The 23,324-nt window shown below is 43.2% G+C and overlaps 1 protein-coding gene across 1 annotated transcript in view; it reads right to left on the bottom strand.

Moving 5' to 3' along the window:
- LOC146809806 (sulfotransferase 2B1-like) overlaps positions 1–12,504 on the bottom strand; it is a 496,995-nt gene extending 484,491 nt beyond the window's left edge. The window contains exon 1 of the mRNA XM_085614386.1: positions 12,366–12,504. The gene's annotated coding sequence lies outside the window, so the exon portion shown is untranslated. The remainder of the gene's footprint in view (positions 1–12,365) is intronic.
- Positions 12,505–23,324: the final 10,820 nt, after the last annotated feature.

The following is a 23,324-nucleotide window of genomic DNA, read 5'->3' as shown; positions in this document are numbered from 1 at the left end:
CGAGCATCTGACATGCATCATGTCGGAAAAGGGACACGGAGTTGGGGGTCCCGCTTTCCCAATCACAATGTGACTGCCTTCGCAGCAACCGAAAGTGTAGCTTTCCTATTGCGGCTTGTGCAGCGGGCCGCAGCACAAGCGGTAATAGGAAAAATACACTTTTAAGCATCTATGCACCGTGTGGCTGGCACCATGCAGTGCATGCCACACGATACATGGATGTTTTGGGGGCACCATGGGTGTTTCCTGGGCCTCATAGCGGAGGCCCAGGGGTGACTGGGGCCCTGCTAGGGCCCCCCAAAGTCCCTTTCCGACTGCATTTCTACGGCGGTCAATCCACCATAGAAAGGCTGTCGGAAAGAGACATCATAACCCCTACAGCGGTGCCTGAGCATGCACCACCCCTATTGTAGGGTTTACACTTGTCCACAGTCATGACAAGCTCCAAAAGCAATGGTCGGTCCCTCCGCCCGCTGCCTCCGACTGCTGCATCATAATGTGGTAGTTGGACTGCAGAGCCAAATGTCGGTCAGGCCGCCACCAACGGCCTGCCAGTTGCAGTCCCACCAACATCATAATGAGGCCCACAGTCTCAGACACATTTTTGGGCTGTATTAAGTAGTTGACGAAGCAAAGCAGCACTGTTTCACCACCTGAGACACTGGTAAATGATTGCTTGTGAAATGTAGTTTCCAGTCATGCCTTTGGCTGGAATTCTAGCATCAGTTCTTCAGATATCTAAAGTACCTGAACATAAAGCATTAACTAATACAAAGCAACATAACAACGCAATTAAACAATAGCAGGGCACCTCACAACAATAGTCAAAACAGAATGCAACAGAACAACTTTGTTGCAACAAAACAAAATAACATTGCCTTAAGCACAAAACACAGCTGCCCAAAAAAATAACAGAACACTTCACCACTACAACAATATACCACCCAACAAATGCGTGCAGATGTTTTTGTCACACATTGCCACCATCAGATTCCTCTTTTTATAATACAGTGGTAAAAGGTGATGGCTGCTTGTCACAGGAACTTGCTTGAAAATGCAGCAACATTTGTTAACATATCTAAAGTGAACAATAGACCATGTCACAATAACATATACAAAGCATCACATACCAACAGGGCACATCCCTCCAGAGCAGTCAAAACAGAACGCAGCACAACTGCACCACAACACAACATCATGTTGCAATAATGCAGGACAAATACACACCAGCCCAAAACAACAAAGCACATCACCACCACGAGTTGCCCCACAACAAATCTGCACATACATTCTTAAAACACACTCCCAACTACAGAGTCCTGCTTTCATAACATGGTGTAAAAGGTGTTAGCAACAAGCACTGCCTTAACTTACCACCAAAGACATGAAAAAGCGCCCGACAAAAATGTTTGTGATCCGACCACAGTAGCGGCTCCTGGAGGGAGTGCTGCGGGGCAGGGGAGGGGCAGGGTGGGTGGTAGTAAACTCCGGCATACGGCCGAACGAAGGTAAGTACATAAATAAATAATAAAACGAATTACATTGCGCACGCTGCAATGCCAAATGGCGATACAGCTTGCGCAATATAATTCGTTTTATTTATTTATGTACTTACCTCCGTTTGAAAAAGGGAAAAGTGGGAAAACCCACTTTGTTCCTTGCACTATTCACAAGCTTGGGGATCCCCCCAAGAGAACAATTAAATCAGAGTTATATCAAATGACAATAACACATATACATAAAAATAAATTGTACACATATTGCAGTAAACATAAACATTTATAATTTAGCTTGATAGAACGAAAAACTTGATGAAGCTTTACAGAGGTACAACAAGTTAATAATGTCTTAACTTCATGTACAAATAAATTTGTTCGTTGTTAAACAAATGTGGTTGTATCTTTACGTTGTGGAAATGATTTCAAGTTGTTGATGTAAAATGCCCAATGCATTTCGGGATTGTAAACATCCCTTCTTCAGGGGCCAACCTGGAATAAATGTAAACATAATGACTTCTGGTACAAACGCTTGTGGGGCAATGTACAAACATTAGTGCTCAAGTGGAGGTTAGTGAAATGTAAATGTAAATTTTATACTTGTATAGCGCACTACTCACCCGCCAGGGTCTCAAGGCGCTTGTACGAATACCGCTGTGGAACCCATCCTGGCTTTCCCTGTGAGGCGTCCACTCCTGGGTACCCCCAAGGTGGAGGCCAGGCATCCTTAGCGTTGTGGGGGCCGTTGTGGAGATTAAGCAAGCTAGTGCCCAGAGTTGCAGAGTGGGACTCCATGATTGGAATAGGCACCGAGGCGAGAATTATCAGGTCCGTGGAATTTTTGAGCCCAAGACCCACCGAGGCGGGGAATTGAACCCTGGTCCCGGGCTAGACCTCTGCATCAGGGTCTGCCGCTCTAATCATTGAGCCACACTTCTCCACTGCATACCATGCTGTACACAGTGGATCGTCTCAAAAGTTAAGGGCAAAGCAGTTGATGTGCAGGTACACGTATGGTAATGTTGCCAACAAGCTAGAGAAACCGTGAAATGCTAACCGTTGGGGAATAGGCTGTAGAAGGATGTTCTAATGAGGGGGGTGGTGTATAAAGCAAGAAGACAAAGGCTGCAGCCTCTGGTGGTAAATATACTACGATTAAGAATAGAACCCAGGAGAAAACCGCGTGGCAAAATGACGCTCACCTATGAACTTGAGGTGACAGTGATTGTCACGCAAAATAATCCACAACAGAGTACGAATGCAAAAATGATCTGCAACAAGGACAACGAATGAATGCCAGGTAAATGGATTGTACGACAAAGGAAAGGTTAGGGGAGGAATGCGAGCAACATTATTCCTTACCTAGTTCACATGAGTGAAATGGTAGCGCTGCTTGTCGTTAGTCGGATGATTCCAGCAGGAGGAGCCTCCGGTCGAGTAAAGTTAAAACTGGCCGTGTGGCGGTCCGTTCACTAGGACTAAACAGATCCTGATTGGAATGGGTGATAACCAGGTTGAATAAGCAGGGGAATGAAACCCAGGATGAACGTGAAATACCTGTGACTGCGGGAACCGGGATGCAAAACAATGGCGGTCTTGGATTTGACGAATGAACTAGTAACGAGCACAGTGATAGGCAAACTGAGCCCCGTAGTTTAATAGGGTGGCCGGCGTGGAGGGAGTCACGTGGAGGAATGTACATGAAAGAAATACTTCCCGTAACGGCACGAAGACAAGGGTGTTGTATCGAAAATGAAAATAAATGTGGAAGAAAAGTTGGTGAACTGATAAAAATGAGTAGACAAACCTAGAAGCAATTATATGGCGTCAAATGCAAACAAAAATTAAGTCAGAAAATTCATGAGAATACGGAATAGAAAAACCTTGATATGGAAAAATAATTGAATGAGGATAAAAAAGAGTTAGAAGGCAGACCGTAACTAGATATCAAAGATGGAAGAATATGGAATATGAATATGGAAAGAATGGAAAATGAGGAATAGATAACCAGTAGTTGAGTGTTAATAATGCATACCATGAGAGAATTATGTGTGAGAACCGTGTCCTATTGGAGCAAGAACAAGACATGCTTACATGAGACAGGTTTAGTTGATTGTGAGATAAAAACTGTGTAGGTTAATAAAGTGCTCTGTGTTACGATCTTGTCCAGTACACATATTTAAACACTCTGGTTATGAGAAAATGCAGGATGTGCGATTTAACATAAATAACCACAAAAACGAAAACCAATGTTAATGACATCAATATGTAAATATGTCCCCTTGAATTTTAGATGAGAATGGAAAAAGCATCTGAGGAGAAATATTATGTGGTGGACACAATGAAGGAAGTGTGTTTGGTGAAGATGTATAGGGAAATCACAGAAAACAGTTCATATCAACGCGGTCATTAAGTCCGGATGGAATCAAAGTATTGAGATGCTTGATCCAGTAAATTTCTCTCTGCAGTAGTTTTTCTGTTGTGTCAATGCCTGGGGTGACGCTAATAAGTTCAACAATCTGGAATCTCAATTGTGAAATTGTATGATGTAGTTCATTCCAATGGATGGCAAGTGGAGAAGAAATGCTGCAGTTCCTGATTTTACTTTTGTGTTCCGTGATTCTCACCTTAATTTTTCTTTCCGTTTTTCCAACGTATGCTTTGCCACATGTGCATTTGATACAATATATTACATTCATGGAGTTGCAATTGCACAAATGAGTCAGGGTAATTGGTTTGCCTGAAGATGGATGAGTCAAGATATTGCCAATGATTACATTGTTGCAGTGCACACAGTTGTTGCATTTAGACATTCTTTTATGCTGAATGCTGGGTTGACTTAAGGATGACGTAGATAGTAATGTTTTCAAATTCTTCCCTCGGGTGTATGCAAATAAAGGCTTGCTGGAGAAGATTTTATTGAAGTCGTCTTCTAACGCTAACATCTCCCATCTGGAGTTGATGATGTTTTTAATTTCTCTTGCAGCTGTGGAAAACTTTGACACAAAGACTGGACGGTCTGTTGATTTTTTGGACTGTTTTTGAAGCAGCATAGTTCTGTCCTGTTGATGTGCCCGTTGTAAACACGCTTGTAAGACATTTTGTGGGTATCCCCGATTTTGAAAACGAGTCATGTATTCCAGTTCTTTATTTTTGGTTTTTTCTGGGTTTGAGCAAATTCGTCTGATTCTGAGAAATTGAGAAAATGGCAAGTTCCTAAGTAAACTGTTGGGATGAAAACTGGTGTAATGCAAGGTGCTGTTACGGTCTGTGGGTTTCAAGAATACTGAGGTTTCAAGGTGGTTGTTGTCTTTTGTTTTGGTGATAAGAACATCTAAAAAATGAATAGTGTGTTGTTGGATGTTCCAGGTGAACTGAATCCTTGGGTTGATGGTATTCAAATCTGTTATCATTGTTTCTAGTTGGATTGTAGTGCCTTTCCAAAGGATAAATATGTCGTCAATGTAACGACAGTACATTAGTATGTTGGTCCACCAGTCAGGGTTAGACATGATGTTTTCATGTTCAAAAAGTGCCATGAATGTGTTGGCGTATGCCGGAGCTCCTGAGAAACCCATGGAAGTTCCAGTGAGTTGTGCGTAAAACTGTCCATCCCATTCAAAGTAGCTGTGATTTAAGCAGAAGTGTAGGATTTTGAGGATGAACAATTTCTCTGCTCCTATGTCTGGTAATCGGAGGAGTGCCCAGTCTGTGGCTTCTAGGCCGGCTTGGTGTGGAATAGATGTGTACAATGCCGTCACATCAATGGTGCGTAAAATGATGTTTGAAAAGTCGATGTTTTGGAGTATGTTCAACTGTTGTAGAAAGTGTGTGGTGTCTTTGGTATATGTTGGCCATTTTTGAACAAATTGTTGTAGATAGTGGTCAACAAATTTTTCCAAAGGTTCAAAAATGGAACCGCAGGCTGAAACAATGGGACGGAATGGGGGATCAGATGGGTTTTTGGGGATTTTGGGGATCATATACGATTTGGGTCGTCTGGCATTTTTGGTGAAGAGAACATTTTTGGTTTGGTCTGAGATCCAATCTTGTTCAACAGCTTCTTGAAGTAATTGGGAAAGTATATTCTCCAATTGTGTGGTAGGGTCCTGAGGTAATGGCATGTACGTGTTAGTGTCCATAACATGATTGTTAACTTTGTCCATGTAGTATGAAGTATCCATGAGGACTATAGCGCTTCCCTTGTCTGCTGGTTTCAAAGTGAGATCTGGATTGTTGGCAATGTTGTTAATAAGGGATCGCTCTCGTTGTGTGAAATTATTGTGCTTAGAGTTTTGAAAATTGATGCGAGAAAAATCCTTGTGTACCAATCGCTCAAAGGTGTCCAAGATTTTGTGTGACACCGGAGGTATGAATTTACTGCGGGGTTTGAATGGATTGTGAGAACTCAGCATTGCTTGATCACCGGGAGCAACAATATTAGTAAAGAAGTGTTTTAAACAAAGTTGGCGCATAAACATGTACAGATCCACTTCAGCATTTTTTACCACAGGCCACGGATCTAACCCGTCCCCCAGAAAAACAAGGCGAGGAAAGAGAAAAATCAGGCAAATCACTTCGGAGCGGAAGTCAGTAACCTAGTGATTAACATCTCATCACATACCCTGAACAAAAAACAAATAGATATCCTTTCAAAAGGACTGTCATTTGTACCGACTAACAAAACAACACTACTAGATGCTGAAGTGGATCTGTACAGGTTTATGCGGCAACTTCGTTTAAAATACTTCTTTACTAATATTGTTCCTCCCGGTGATCAAGCAATGCTGAGTTCTCACAATCCATTCAAACCCCGCAGTAAATTCATACCTCCGGTGTCACACAAAATCTTGGACACCTTTGAGCGATTGGTACACAAGGATATTTCTCGCATCAATTTTCAAAACTCTAAGCACAATAATTTCACACAACGAGAGCGATCCCTTATTAACAACATTGCCAACAATCCAGATCTCACTTTGAAACCAGCAGACAAGGGAGGCGCTATAGTCCTCATGGATACTTCATACTACATGGACAAAGTTAACAATCATGTTATGGACACTAACACGTACATGCCATTACCTCAGGACCCTACCACACAATTGGAGAATATACTTTCCCAATTACTTCAAGAAGCTGTTGAACAAGATTGGATCTCAGACCAAACCAAAAATTTTCTCTTCACCGAAAATGCCAGACGACCCAAATTGTATATGATCCCCAAAATCCACAAAAACCCATCTGATCCCCCATTCCGTCCCATTGTTTCAGCCTGCGGTTCAATTTTTGAACCTTTAGGAAAATTTGTTGACCACTATCTACAACAATTTGTTCAAAAATGGCCTACATATACCAAAGACACCACACACTTTCTACAACAGTTGAACATACTCCAAAACATCGACTTTTCAAACATCATTTTATGCACCATTGATGTGACGGCATTGTACACATCTATTCCACACCAAGCCGGCCTAGAAGCCACAGACTGGGCACTCCTCCGATTACCAGACATAGGAGCAGAGAAATTGTTCATCCTCAAAATCCTACACTTCTGCTTATATCACAGCTACTTTGAATGGGATGGACAGTTTTACGCACAACTCACTGGAACTTCCATGGGTTTCTCAGGAGCTCCGGCATACGCCAACACATTCATGGCACTTTTCGAACATGAAAACATCATGTCTAACCCTGACTGGTGGACCAACATACTAATGTACTGTCGTTACATTGACGACATATTTATCCTTTGGAAAGGCACTACAATCCAACTAGAAACAATGATAACAGATTTGAATACCATCAACCCAAGGATTCAGTTCACCTGGAACATCCAACAACACACTATTCATTTTTTAGATGTTCTTATCACCAAAACAAAAGACAACAACCACTTTGAAACCTCAGTTTTCTTGAAACCCACAGACCGTAACAGCACCTTGCATTACACCAGTTTTCATTCCAACAGTTCACTTAGGAACTTGCCATTTTCTCAATTTCTCAGAATCAGACGAATTTGCTCAAACCCAGAAAAAAACAAAAATAAAGAACTGGAATACATGACTCGTTTTCAAAATCGGGGATACCCACAAAATGTCTTACAAGCGTGTTTACAACGGGCACAGCAACAGGACAGAACTATGCTGCTTCAAAAACAGTCCAAAAAATCAACAGACCGTCCAGTCTTTGTGTCAAAGTTTTCCACAGCTGCAAGAGAAATTAAAAACATCATCAACTCCAGATGGGAGATGTTAGCGTTAGAAGACGACTTCAATAAAATCTTCTCCAGCAAGCCTTTATTTGCATACACCCGAGGGAAGAATTTGAAAACATTACTATCTACGTCATCCATAAGTCAACCCAGCATTCAGCATAAAGGAATGTCTAAATGCAACAACTGTGTGCACTGCAACAATGTAATCATTGGCAATATCTTGACTCATCCATCTTCAGGCAAACCAATTACCCTGACTCATTTGTGTAATTGCAACTCCATGAATGTAATATATTGTATCAAATGCCCATGTGGCAAAGCATACGTTGGAAAAACGGAAAGAAAAATTAAGGTGAGAATCACGGAACACAAAAGTAAAATCAGGAACTGCGGCATTTCTTCTCCACTTGCCATCCATTGGAATGAACTAAATCATACAATTTCACAATTGAGATTCCAGATTGTTGAACTTATTAGCGTCACCCCAGGCATTGACACAACAGAAAAACTACTGCAGAGAGAAATTTACTGGATCAAGCATCTCAATACTTTGATTCCATCCGGACTTAATGACCGCGTTGATATGAGCTGTTTTCTGTGATTTCCCTATACATCTTCACCAAACACACTTCCTTCATTGTGTCCACCACATAATATTTCTCCTCAGATGCTTTTTCTATTCTCATCTAAAATTCAAGGGGACATATTTACATATTGATGTCATTAACATTGGTTTTCGTTTTTGTGGTTATTTATGTTAAATTGCACATCCTGCATTTTCTCATAACCAGAGTGTTTAAATATGTGTACTGGACAAGATCGTAACACAGAGCACTTTATTAACCTACACAGTTTTTATCTCACAATCAACTAAACCTGTCTCATGTAAGCATGTCTTGTTCTTGCTCCAATAGGACACGGTTCTCACACATAATTCTCTCATGGTATGCATTATTAACACTCAACTACTGGTTATCTATTCCTCATTTTCCATTCTTTCCATATTCATAATTCATATTTTTCCATCTTTGATATCTAGTTACGGTCTGCCTTCTAACTCTTTTTTATACTCATTCAATTATTTTTCCATATCAAGGTTTTTCTATTCCGTATTCTCATGAATTTTCTGACTTCATTTTTGCCTTATTTTTTGCATTTGACGCCATATAATTGCTTCTACGTTTGTCTACTCATTTTTATCAGTTCACCAACTTTTCTTCCACATTTTTTTTCATTTTCGATACAACACCCTTGTCTTCGTGCCGTTACGGGAAGTATTTCTTTCATGTACATTCCTCCACGTGACTCCCTCCACGCCGGCCACCCTATTAAACTACGGGGCTCAGTTTGCCTATCACTGTGCTCGTTACTAGTTCGTTCGTCAAATCCAAGACCGCCATTGTATTGCATCCCGGTTCCCGCAGTCACAGGTATTTCACGTTCATCCTGGGTTTCGTTCCCCTGCTTGTTCAACCTGGTTATCACCCATTCCAATCAGGATCTGTTTTGTCCTAGTGAACGGACCGCCACACGGCCAGTTTTAACTTTACTCGACCGGAGGCTCCTCCTGCTGGAATCATCCGACTAACGACAAGCAGCGCTACCATTTCACTCATCTGAACTAGGTAAGGAATAATGTTGCTCGCATTCCTCCCCTAACCTTTCCTTTGTCGTACAATCCATTTACCTGGCATTCATTTGTTGTCCTTGTTGCAGATCATTTTTGCATTTGTACTCTGTTGTGGATTATTTTGCGTGACAATCACTGTCACCTCAAGTTCATAGGTGAGCGTCATTTTGCCACGCGGCTTTCTCCTGGGTTCTATTCTTAATCGTAGTATATTTACCACCAGGGGCTGCAGCCTTTGTCTTCTTGCTTTATACACCACCCCCCTCATTAGAACATCCTTTTACAGCCTATTCCCCAACGGTTAGCATTTCACGGTTTCTCTAGCTTTTTGGCAACATTACCATACGTGTACCTGCACATCAACTGCTTTGCCCTTAACTTTTGAGACGATCCACTGTGTACAGCATGTTATGCACCACCACTAACCTCCACTTGAGCACTAATGTTTGTACATTGCCCCACAAGCGTTTGTACCAGAAGTCATTATGTTTACATGTATTCCAGGTTGGCCCCTGAAGAAGGGATGTTTACAATCCCGAAATGCATTGGGCATTTTACATCAACAACTTGAAATCATTTCCACAACGTAAAGATACAACCACATTTGTTTAACAACGAACACATTTATTTTTACATGAAGTTAAGACATTATTAACTTGTTCTACCTCTGTAAAGCTTCATCAAGTTTTTCGTTCTATCAAGCAGTTCTAAATTATAAATGTTTATGTTTACTGCAATATGTGTACAATTTATTTTTATGTATATGTGTTATTGTCATTTGATATAACTTTGATTTAATTGTTCTCTTGGGGGGATCCCCAAGCTTGTGAATAGTGCAAGGAACAAAGTGGGTTTTCCCACTTTTTCCTTTTTCTATGATCCATTTCAGCAGTGACAGCGGAATTTGTTCCTTAGTTAGCACCCAAAGGTTAAATATTCCCAAAAAATACGTTAAAGTTTCCAAGACAGTTTATTTTAAGGTGTGCTCCTTACCTCCACTTTTCTTACCTCCGTTTGGCCATATGCCAAAGTTTACTACCCCCACCCTGCTCCTCCCCCACATCACCGCCCGCAGCACGCCCAACACTGATTTTACTCTGGACCCCCTTCAAGGAAAGGCGTGTTTATTGTGGGTCAATCTTGATAACTCTCGCATCCAGAAGCAAGAACCGTTGTCCAAACCTTGTGATGACTAGTTTGACGTCAAGGCTTCCATGACTAAGTATAGTGGGCGGGTACTGTTCAAGCAACATCCCCTGCGAACCAGCGTCTTATCTCCTGTCCCCTGTGCTCATAGTTAGCTCTCCTGCGCAGTGACCTTTGCAGTGCAAAGTTCATAGGTTTAAAGTCAGTTACCTTCGCAGAGGTCACGCCGGGATTAGAAACAAAAGAGAAGATTATGAATAATGATAGTAACAACTGAGGAAGGAATGGCTGCAGGAGTAATAGTGGTAATCAGGTGCATGGTGGTATTGCTGGTGCTTGTGGGGAAATGAGTCGGTGGTTGTACCAAGTGGCCGGAGTGGTTGGGGTAGAATTGTTAGGGGATGAGGGTGCTGGTAATGTCTGCTCTGAGGGAGGGAATCTTGGTGATTGCTGTGGTTGTGGTAGGAGGAGGCGTGGTAGTAGTTCTGCTGGATGAGTTGAGATGGTGGTACGGCAGGGGTGGTTTTGGTGGTAGAACGGGTGAGAGGCGAGGCAGGCAATGGGCTTTGTTCAAATGGGCGGCCGCGAGGTGTCCATGAAGCAGAGGGAAACACCGCTGACTGTGGCCAGAGAAACGCTAATGGCAAAGGCCTAATTCCTTAACAATTTCCGGATTTTTATTTACAAAAAAGTATACAGGAAACATTTGTAACAAACATCTGCATATTCTCTGCGATGGGGAAGTATTTGTAGCAATTTTGCAAAGCACCGATACCATCTTCTAATAGCAGCGAGCTGCACTGATGTGCATACGCATTCACTGCAAGAAGGAGAGTCCGGGTGAGTGAGCGGGTGAGTGTGCGGTGGAATGGGCAGGGCTGGACTGGGACCCAAAAGAAGTTCTGACAGAAAATATCAAACCATCCCCGCTCCCTTCATCCCCTCACGCTCTTTCCATTCATTTTCTATCACTTTTCTACTCTGCCCCTCTATCTGAGATCTCTCTTTCCTTCCATTGTCTTTCATTCACAAGGTCTCTCCTTTCCTCCCTTCTCTCTCTCCCTTTATCTACCCCACATCCCCACACTGTGACTGCGGAATAAAGTGACATAGGAGTCCATGGGACTTTAAAACCATCCCGCAAAGCATCGAGCCCGCTGCTGAATGATAAAAATGAGCCAGTCCAGCCCTGGTTAATAGTTGAATGAATAAATGAGTGCAAGGCTGAATGAATGGGTGAGTGTATAAATGCATATATCCGCAGGAAGTTACAACTTCCATTTATCAATAAGCGATAAAAGGTCAATTCTTTGTGTTAGCTTGGTGGGAGGTGGTGTTGAATGAAATCTTGCCACTAATGTTAAAGTAATGTTTCCACAGGGATCCGCGCTACAGGCTTTGTGGTAGTTACCACATCCCCTCAGTTTTCCCCAGGTACATTTCGCTGGCAGATAATACCTGTTAAAGCTCAGTACATGCGGATTTTGGTGTCTAAATCACCACAATCCGCATGTTATAAAGGGCACCACAATTTATAACAAGGGATCATATTCACGGCGCCCTCGGGAGGGCCACGCGCAAGCAGGGCTTAGTTAGTGTTTTGAATAATTTCTTTGGTTAAAGACAAATCTGATATTCAAGTTTTACACAAACCGAAAAGTGTTCCCCTTCCTATGGCTGGTTGCAGGGAGCATTTTGTAGGCCAGCAGAGAGGTTGTTACCCGAGCTTGGACCCGACTGGGTCTGAGCAATGCCGCTGACATTGACAAGGAGGAAAATAAAATACACCGCCTGGCACAACGCCACCCATTGTTCAGAAAACTCGACTTTAACCCGTGCCATCTGCTGTTCTAAGCCAAGCACACTCACTCACCTTCCTGCTGCTTCTGAAGGTGCGGGTGTGGGCAGGGAAGCTCCAACGAGGCCTGCTGGTGAAGCCAAGGAGAGTCGAGGGCACACTGCCAGGGCTACAGGAAGTGGTGTGCGCCTCCCAGAGACTCTTTTACACACCAGATGCATTCAGCTGCGACAGGCCCTGGGTGCGACTGTTTGAGCAGCCATGGACTTTATCACAGCCACAGATTTATGGACTGGGGGTGAGAGGTGAACAACCTTTGGAAGTAAAAAAGCTTTGAAGTTGAAGAACACACCGTACTTTTTGCCTTGAACTAGGATTTTAAACGCAAATTATTCCTAGGGCCTGATTAAGAGTTGCTCCTACTCCGAGCCCAGAGTGAACCTCTTCTGTTCAGAATTACAAGATAAAGGGCATGAGTGGAAGTGGCTGGAAATATTCCGACCCCTGGGTGAACTCCTGTTTACGCATGGGTCGGGTTTACGCATGGGTCGGAATTACAAGGCATATATTTACCAGAAAATGTGGGAGCACGGAGGGCTGACCTTCCAGTTCTAGACCTATGCTAGCCTTACCCAGACACCCTTGCACTATGGCGCAAAGGTGTGTGTGTGGCACACGCCTCCCTGGTTTTACTCCTGCATTAGAGACAGGGTAGGAGGATGCCTTGTCTCTCTAAATGTGGCCTCCTGAGCTTTCCTTCTCACACAGCACAGCACAGCATTTTTGGCAGCTCTTGCTGGGTGATATTTCTGTCATTATACCCTATGTCTGTCCAGTTGGGGCAAACCGGAAGGAATACCACAGATTACAATGGTGTGACAGTGACACATACTTTATTGATTACACATGTGGTTCATTTGTTCTACAAGTAATCTGCCATTTACATGTTAAATAAGTATGCAATTCTCTGACGCTGTAGTTCAGGGAGTGCAGTGGCATATTTATGCACAGAGACAGACATTTGAAATGGGGAAATTGGGCTTTGTGTATGTGGTGTGGTTGTTGTGCAATGATTACTGCACGTACATTGTTTGACTATGTGTCCCAGGACATTTGTGTTGTTTGGGTGTACCTTGTGAACATTATTCCTTGTTATGTTGTGTTTAAATGTTACATGGGATACAGTGATGTCATTCACATATTTAACCATACTTTCATATTTCAGTAAGTTACTTTGACTTATGAACTGTGTGTTCCATATATCCATATACCCATATACAGTTTTATTATTGTTTCATTGTTAACAATGCAAACTTATGTGGAGGACAGCAAATTAATTGAAATTCTTTGCTGTTGCAAACGTGACACAGAGACATATCACATTTCTTATTCCTTTATTGATTTGACAGACATGTATGTAGCAGGCTTATGAGTACATATGATACGTTGAGTAAGCTTGAATGTATATATTATACACCACCACTACTACAGGATTTGAGTATTGATATTTCAGTTAATGTCAGAAACATAATGTAAATTCTACTTACACAATATGTTATTTAACTTGAGTGTAGGTTTCATTTATTCACCCTAAATCAGGGGATTTGTGCATACTTCATGGGAAAAAATTATCAACTATGCATCTCTTTCTAATATTTCTTTCATGTGAATCCATTTCTACATTTGGACCAACATCCATATTTGAGATGGTGAAATTATTGTTTGCAGTATCTGTTTCGTCTAGATTATCCATTTTCCCTGTAATTGCTCTATTGTGTAGGATGGAACATACTACAATCATTTGTCATACTGTTCTTGGCCTATACAAAAAACGTCCACCAGATAGATCAAGACTAAGCCTGGGTGGAGTTCGCGCAGTTCCAAGGCACTCTGCGAAATGCAAAAAAAACCTCTGCCGCACTAAGCGGAGCTCTACAAGTGGCGGAGTGCGTTGGAAAAATGCAGTTTGCCGTATTTTTCAGCACTGGGTGTTTGCCCACGCTGTGAAATTATCGCGAACGGCATCATGCACAGAGCAAGTGGGCGCAGGCGGGCGCAGGCGGGCGCAGCTTCCTTTCTTCCACTCGAGTAGATTTTCTACTCGAGCAACAGCTTTCTTAGCACGAATGGATGATTTCTCAATGCAAGCCGTCACGAGAATACGCGTCCACTTGCATTGAAAAATCCGACACCCGCGTTGAGAAATCTCGCTGGGAGGTTGATTTCCCTCGCTCATGCTCGCCAACTTGACGTTGACAAGCGTAAAAAAGGAAAATCTCACCGGGAGGTGGATTTTTCTTGCTCATGCTCTCCGACTGAGTTTTTTTAGAACTCCCTTAAGCTCCACGTAACGTGTAGTGTGGAAAACTCTGCAAACTCCACGAGCGGAGCAGAGTTCAGCACTCAGACTTAATCAAGACATCGTGATCTTGATTTCAATATACCAGTTATTCCTCTTGTCCTACTGTGGACTGTGTTGTATGCTTCCTTTGCATGATGTTTTGGGTGCACAAATGGAGTCATTCTTCATGTCCTCAGAGCATATCCTGGATCACCTTGGTGAAAAAAGTAACAAGCATTGGCATAGCCAATAGGTCTCGCATTTGGGACCTTATAAGTGTTTAGCCATGCAAAAGTTGCGTAACTAAATACTTATAAGGTCCCAAAAGCGAGACCTATTGGCTATGCCAAGCGGCCTTGCGGCCGCGAAAGTGAAAGTGATCGCGATTGCGATCAACATCAAAGCGGCCTTGCGGCCGCGAAAGTGAAACTAATTGCGGTAAAACGCGGAGCGCGCGCCCGCGCACATGCACTGTAGCTCTAGGCTGGCCTGGTAGCACTTTTTGGAGCCCTCTCAATAAGTCTCGCCAGACCAGCGCATGCGCTGGTTCAGGCAAGACCTAAAAATGAGTATAACATTACAAACAATTTACTGTAATTAAAACAAAATGTTGACACTTATTCAAATGTTTACTTTTATATTTGACATGGCAATTACATGAAGACATGAGGATGACTACTTTTCATACAACAAAGCAATTATGAGAGACATGGTAAACATTTTCCACCTTGTGCCATCTATACCACATTGCCATAATTTAAACACACATGCACTGACATATTAACCACATCGTGCTCATGACGAGCCCAGCTCGTCATGAGGCACAGTGGTGCTGTGCTCATGATGAGCTGGGCTTGTCATAACCGCCGCGGCCCGCCCACCCGCGGTTGATTCTCCGCCTGTGCGAGAGAATCAATCAGTGGGCGGGGTTGTGACGAACTCAGCTCGTCATGAGCACAGCTCCACTGTGCCTCATGACGAGCTGGGCTCGTCACAAGCACAGCGCCACCGCCGCCGCCGCCCACGTCGCGGGAGAATTACCCACGCATGGAAGGGGTTAATGCCAATTTGTAAATTTATGCCACATCACTGTATATACACTGTACTTGTAAGAAATTTCCCTTTGGACTTTTTCTTAGAATGTCAGTTATACAATCCATATGGAGGAAATTCAGTCATTTTGAATCTTTCTAATATTTTCTGTCTAACTTCAGACACACACACATACCAAGCAGTATGCCTTGGCCATACATTCAACTCTCAAAGTGTTCATTGATCCTCCAGTTTCGAAATATAAATGCATCATGTAAAAAGGCAGGAAATTTTACCACAACATTAGTGAAACAGTAGTTGTCATTATAAATGTCCTGTACATTGATTGAGTGCACATTTCTGATTTTGATACAGATGAGCTGTTGCAGATGGTGGGAGCAGGTTGATACGAGTGCAATCTATTGGAACTACAGCATGTGGAAAATTTCAACTTAGTAAAAACCTTGCTTCACTTTTCGAATTTGTTGACCAGGTGCCGGTTATCCCCATCTAAACATGGGTAAATTGGCTTATTCCTTATTCACATATTTAACTGGCCTATAAATCCCTTGTATATGATGTAGAAAATGCACCCAGGGCCTGTAGGATAAATGTCAATTGTGGCCTACAGTACCTATTGTGCCAGCCACTGGGGAGGCCCGTAGAAACATGGCTTCAGTCCTTCCATGTGCAGCCTGACTGCCCCAGGTTAAAATCTTGCTGTCAATCCTGTCAAAATGACCTTTTTTGACAGGCAGGAAGCCCTGCTTTTAAACATTAATAAGTCATCTCTAGGTGCACCTTCTCAGCTACAAGACAGGGTCCCTGATATTTAAAAGTTGAACATGTGCAAAATTAAGACTGGCATGTTCCTCCTGTGACTTGCCCACAAAAACTACTTTCACTGGTAGTGCTGTAGCTGAATCCTAGATAATGTTAAAGTACTGATTATTAACTTAATCTACAAATTTTGATGGAAAACAACTGCAAAAGTAATCCAAAAATAATTTTTAATATTCACTAAAAGTCCAATTCAATGGTCAATTTTAATTTTAATTAATATTCGGGGGAAATTAGCTTTTAGGCAGTTACAGCTTCCTTGCCTTGAGCTCCTTGAAGCAAATTTCCATTAGGTCTTTATAAGTTACCCAGCCAGTACTTTGCCTTAACAATGTGTTCACACTGCTCCCATAGCAGGAACACTAGCCTGAGTGTAGGAAGATGTTTTTCTTCTCCTGCACGAAGAATAGATAGGGTGGACCCGAAGCACTTCATTCACTTGCAAAGGGGCCTGTTTGTTCATAAGTAAATATAAGGTGAGACCTGGAGAATGCAACCCATTGTCCTCCGAGTCAGGCTGGCACCAAAGCCAGTGGTAGGCAAGCTATACCCAGAACTAGTTTAAAGTGACAACAGAAAAGAGGACTACGCATTTCCCCAGCAACACCTCTGAGTGGCACACAGGCTCTGCACAAGGAAGTGTTTATCCATCTTGAATTTTCCAAAAAAGGGGCAAGATTTACTAACATCAGGAATACTGATCTCCTAACTGCGATTCTCTCTGAATAGCAATTAGGAAATTGGTATTCCTAATATATGAAACTCTTTTGAGTTTCATCAGTGATTTCTAGTGGGTTGCAAATAGACCTATTTCATGCATATTTATGAGGTAGGTCGCAATTTGCAACTGTTGGAAAGTGGATTATTATCAGGGGCAAATGTATCTCTGCCACTGGCAATAATGCCACTAACGCAGTCTTGGGCTCAGAATAGGTCTTAGAAAAGTATTCCCGGTCAAACTCATGGAAGTCCGACCTCCGGAGCGTTCCAGCGGGACGAACCAAGGATCCAGGCCGACTCACGGTTAAAGGCAGGCGGCTTGACTCTTGTAGTTGCTCCCGATCATCTTTTCTTCGTTCGGACTTTGAAACTTTTACTGAGCTTTTTCATGTGGGTCCCCCGATGCTGATCACAAGGCCCGGTTTGGTGAGGGTTTGCCGGCCTCGGATTTCACTTCCTCCCGATCAAACTCTGGAGTCGGACCTACGGAGCTTTTCAGCAGAACAAACCTGGACGGCAGGCTGACTCGCAGTTGAAGGCAGGTGGCTTGGCTGGTCAGGTTGAGTCGGTCCACTTGTGGAGCTTTTCCCATAGTAGCTCCGATCTTCTCCAAACCTCTTCTTGAAAGTTCCCCAAAGGGTCCCAAAGTGTCTCAAATGGACTCCAAGCGTCTGGAAGCTCCAAGATGGTCCTTGAAAGTTGAGGACTTCAGTTCCCGCAATCCACTTGTACAAAACCCTTACAAATCCACTGGTAGTGCTCCAAGTTGAGGATTCTTGGTGGTGATGTTCCGGGTGAACTCTGTAGCTTGCAGGAAGTCCACTCTTTAGTCCTTTTACAGCAAGGTAATTCACTGGGCAGTAGTTCCAGATGGTGTAGAAGGAGCAATATTCAGAGTGCAGGCCATAGGGATTACACATCAAACTCCTCAGCATGGCCCTTCTTGCTTTTTTAGGTTTTAAGCAGCAGATCTGAGAGGCTCTGCTCCTCTCAGATACTTATTCAAAGTTCTTTGGATCAAGCAGGAGGACACTCCTGTCCAATGAGGGTGAGGGTAATGCCCAAGGTATGACCACATCCTTCAGAGTGCAACACTATTTTGTCCCAGAGTGCACCAGTTTTTCTAAATTCATCATGGCTGATTTTCCAGCAGGGAGAGAAGAACTGGCTAAACACACCCCTAGGGCGGCTAATCTCCATAGTCTCTCCCCCTTGTATCTGTTCATTTCTTTCTTAAGCCTAGTATCTGGCTGGGTTCAAAAGAGTAGAGTTGTAAATGACATTTGTGTCTTCCCCTTCCATTGAAGTCCATTGTTTACGACTCCTCCCCCTGCTCTGGCATTCCTGTGTAACAGAACACTGCCCTCCCAGCAGACCTGGTTAACCCCAAGGGTTCTTTATCACCTCTTCAAAGGAGCCTGGCTAATCCCCTTAACTCTGACCAATCAGGACAGACCACTGGAAGGCTGAATCTGGGCTTACAGACAAGAAAGTCTTATAACTTCTTGTCTTTGCACTTTAGAGGAAGTTCTATAATATCATATTGGTGGATTCATCAATTCCATTCTGGGAAGTCTTTGAAATCTATTCTATCTATCTCCTTGCAGGATTTATTAGTTAATAACCTCTTGCCATGTCAACCTATGTGGCAGGGGATTTGCAATGGGGAAAATGACGTGGGCCATTTTTCCACCACCAAGTCTTATAAAAACTTGTTTTATAAGTACTTTGCCTAGATCTACAGGACTCCCCACCCCTGGGGGAGACTTTAGGGGTTCTGAATATGTAAATATATTGCATATGCCCCCTCCACAGTGCTCCTAGCGCCAAAGTTGATTTTGTGCAGCACTTTATCACAATGTGGGAAGTTAAATGTGCAATTTCACTTAACCCAGGGCATATAAAACTCATTTTATAAGGGTCTGCCTTATAAATACCTGACCCCCCACCCCTGGAACACCTAGGGGAGTCCCTGGGGGTACCTAATATGGCCAAACATTGTAGGTTATCCATTTCTGCCCCAAACACCAAAGTCGAGTTTGGGCACAATTTACTTTTTAAAAGCAGTCCTGCAACACAGGGCTACGTTTAAACTGACCTCAGGCTTCAGCGGTGCACACATGCAAGTACAGAACATGCTGCTGCCCTCTAAACCGCCATGCCCATTTATATACTAGGGACTTAGAGGTAGTTTCAATCCCCCTGCCCTATTATTTAGTAGGGCCTTATAGGATAGGTCATGCCAATAACAGGGGTACCCCAACACATAGTGTACCCTAGTATATGTAGGTGTTTTCACTGTATTCTAGCATAGCACTGGCCCTGGGCCTGATTAGGCAGTGGCCAGGGTCAGTCAGAGTTAGCTACCACAAGTACCAGTCAGCAAAAAGTTGGGGGTTGCCCAGGGCACAGGATGACTTTGCCACAGCAACCCAATAGGATTCACAGCCATCCCAGGGATTGTGGCCTGCTGAGTTAAGCAAACCACCATGTGTGTTATTGCTTTTTAATCAAGCAATCTATTTTATTTTATAAATGTAGCCTATTTTCCCTAAGGCAAAATTGGATGTATTTAAAAAGAAATTCCTTGGGACCACTGCCTGTTCTTAAAAATATTTATTTTACATTCTCAAAGGGGAAGGGGTCCCCTTAGGACCCTTTCCCATTTGCGAATAGGTTACCACCTCCTTCAAGGAGTAGGTAAAATATCAATGTTTTGCCACTGTAATTCGGTCACAAATATTCATACATGCCATTCAGATTCGGTATTTGGAAGGGATGCCCTAATCATGCCCCTTCCCAAAATCAAATCGCAAACACAAATTGCGTTTCAGTAAAATTCAGTAACGTGCTACCAAATCACAAGTTGTGGTTTGTAGATTTGTGAAAGCCATTTATTTGGTCGAAAAACACCCGATCAGCTGTTTCCGACTGCAAAAATGCTTTGTACATGTGGCCTCTGGTGCATTGTGGGGACAGCTGCAGAAGTGGGTAGGGTTTCCCCTGGCAACTTTTACCTGCTCGCTAGGGAGGAGCCAGAAGTCACCCTCACCCACTACCTGGTGCCAACCATCAACGTGGCACCACAGTCCTCATAACACTTTCCGCACATGCTAAAGATCTCAACAGGATTTGACCCTGCTTGCTGTAATCTGAGAGGAGCCCTGAAGGACTGGACTGCCTCTCTCTTGCACCTGGGGTCAAGAAGTAGACTCCAAGAGTCAGTTGGCTGATCTCATATGTGGATACAGGGAAGCAACATGCTGCAAATGTCTATTTGACCAGTACCAACTGAGCATGGTCTTGGCATTGCTAATAGCCTCTCCTGGAGTGAGTCATAGCCTCTAAGTGCTGTCCCTGAGGTCCTGGGAACCCTAAAAGTGACTCAGAGAAGCTTCTACATAAACCCTCATAAAACACGATTCAAAATATTTTGGGACTTCCAAGACTTCCAGAGCCATCGGGCAGATCTTGATTCAAAAGTGTCTGATTTTGATGCACATTCAACAGATACGGCTTCAGGCTTGCCCCGCTTGAGCAGTTTAAGCTTGATAAAATATGCTAAGTCAGACGGTTAAATCTTTTCTGGAACCAACCCTTTTGATGTATCTCAACTGTGCTCCATTGTAGTCAGGCTGAAATGTGCCTAAGTCGTGGTCTACCACTTCTATACGTTAAGATTGAGGTTTAGTACTTTTTGGTGCCGTTTTTAATAAAGCTTGGCAAAAATATGATCTCCAGGTCACCATTTTGAATTTTTTGATTTTGGTGTCATTTTGTTTATAAAAATTGACTCTATTTTTCAGATTTTGTTTGGTTGGTGTTTTTACTTTATTACTGTTTTGGTACTTCATTAACACTTTACACATTGGCCTTAATTAAGCTCGCCTCTTTTGAGCAATACCTACCAGCATGTTGAGCTTATATTGATTTAGTGACTTTGGGCTTTACCCTGACAGTTTAGTGTTATTATTCCATCCACAAGAGATAACATGACATTTTCTTACAGACATTCAATAAAATATTGAAAGTGGCACCACATTTGTCTGCAAGAATTCGGCAACTGGGTAGAGGCCCTCTGGATTAGTGCATTCCCCCCATCCCTACATCCTACAAAAAAAGATTTAAAAAAAAAACATACAAAGTTTGCCTAAAAGGTCCATATACTCATCAAATATCTGCCCCTCTGTCGGAATGGAATTGGGTAATTGAGGAAGGAGCTGAGCACCCACGTCCTATATTCCTGAGGCATGGCCCACGAGATAACAGCGTTTGATGTTGAATTGCTTGACTGATACATTCAGAACTTTGGTACTCACTTCAGAGTCCTAAAAAATCTTGGGCCCTCTTTACAAGTTGGCTGATAATTTCCGATATGTGCGGCAACTCCTGTCCCAGAAAGTATAGGAATTATGAGTTTTGCAGCTTTTATAGCACCAAGGATATATACTGGGTGTGATACACACTGCATCCATGGATGCATGAGAAAAATGCCAGGTAAGTACCAGGACAGGTGGATTTTGGTGCAGTAAGCATGTTTATCTGTATTCATGGGGAAAAGCTCATAATAGATGCTATTCATTGTGCATTTTAAATAAGATATTGTACAGTATCACTATTTGTCAGCTGCAAAAAATATCACACCTAATATCTGCCAACTCGCAGGGCCGGACTGGCCCTAGCGGGCACCAGGTGTTTCCCCGGTGGGCCGCATGGGTGGGGGCCGGTTTTAGGCCCCTGGTGGGCCGTTTTCATTACCGGGGGCCGGCAATATCGCCCCCTGTAACAAAATCAGCCAAAACCGGCCCTATCAAACAGCTCGGCCGCACCCCCTCTACCCTCTGGCCAGCCGAGCAGTTTGCCAGGGCCGGTTTCGGTTCCTGGTCCGGCCCTGCCAACTCATAACGAGGACATGATATATAATTTCTAAAAAAAAATTGCATGCCATAAAATGGTCAAGCATTTTAAGAGAATGCACACTCACTCCAGTGTAAAAGCATGTTCAGAGCTTTTCCTGTCCTGCTTGAACATACTTTTACACCTTTTTCCCTTTTTTAGGATTCACAAAATGTTGTAAGGGTAGAACTCGGAAGCTGCACACTCAAAGGCTTCCAAACACACTCCGGCAAAAATCATGTGTGGAATTATACACACGATACAATTCCTCATTGGAGTAAGGCAGTGTTGCTGGGCAGCTACTTACCTTTTCTGCTTTTTTTCTCCACATTAAAAAAAAAACATTCCCGCTTAGGCAAAAATCTAATTTGCTAATAGATGTTTGAATGAATGGTATAAGTTAGTGAATGTGGTTTCAAGGAAAGGGAGTTTTATTATTAGTAATGCCAATGTCTGCAGTTCAGCCCTTGAGTAGCATAAATAAGGGATGGGCAGTAAATTCTGCTCCACAGCCAGAGTTCGTGTAGTTTTTGCCACTTGAAGCATGGAGTTTGGCAACAATTCCACTCCGCACGAGGCAGAGTTTACTGGTGCCTACCCCTAGCTACTATAGTATTTACCTGTGTGTTTGCATGGTCAGAGCACAGTGTTTTGGCTAGACCTGTCTCGAATAGACAGGCCAGAGCATGAGTTGAATGGCCCTATGGAATCCATATCATATTTGTGGTCGTAGGACGTCAACAAAATGCCAGCTGAGGAAAGAGGGCATGATGAGCCAGCCCGAATGTTGATGTCAGTATGACGTAACGCCACCCCAGAGAGCGCGAAGACGAGCAGTCAAATGTTGTTTTTTCCAGCTCTAAAATCTTAGCTTGCTCCATTTGCCACAGGGCCAGTAGGGTACCATAGAAAGAGATGATCGAGCTGCAATAAACATAGAGGCAGATTTACAGGAACTGGTGCATCTCTGCATATCAGCAGAGATGCGCCAGTTAATTTGTGTCATGCAAAAAAAACCTTGCTGCACCATGGATGCGTCGCATTTATAACGCGGCGCACCATGGCGCAAGGATTGATAGATGTGTGAGGCATCTGTTTGGTGTAAGGGAAGCGCATTGCTGGAGTTGTGTCGCAAGCACCGCACCCTTTAAGGCGCGCGCACCTCCCCTGACGTCAGCGCGCACTGCCGTCTGTGGAGCGCGCAC

This window comes from Triturus cristatus, chromosome 7 (assembly GCF_964204655.1).
Source record: "Triturus cristatus chromosome 7, aTriCri1.1, whole genome shotgun sequence".
NCBI lineage: Eukaryota > Metazoa > Chordata > Amphibia > Caudata > Salamandridae > Triturus > Triturus cristatus.
This window is presented reverse-complemented; position numbering and strand designations above follow the sequence as displayed.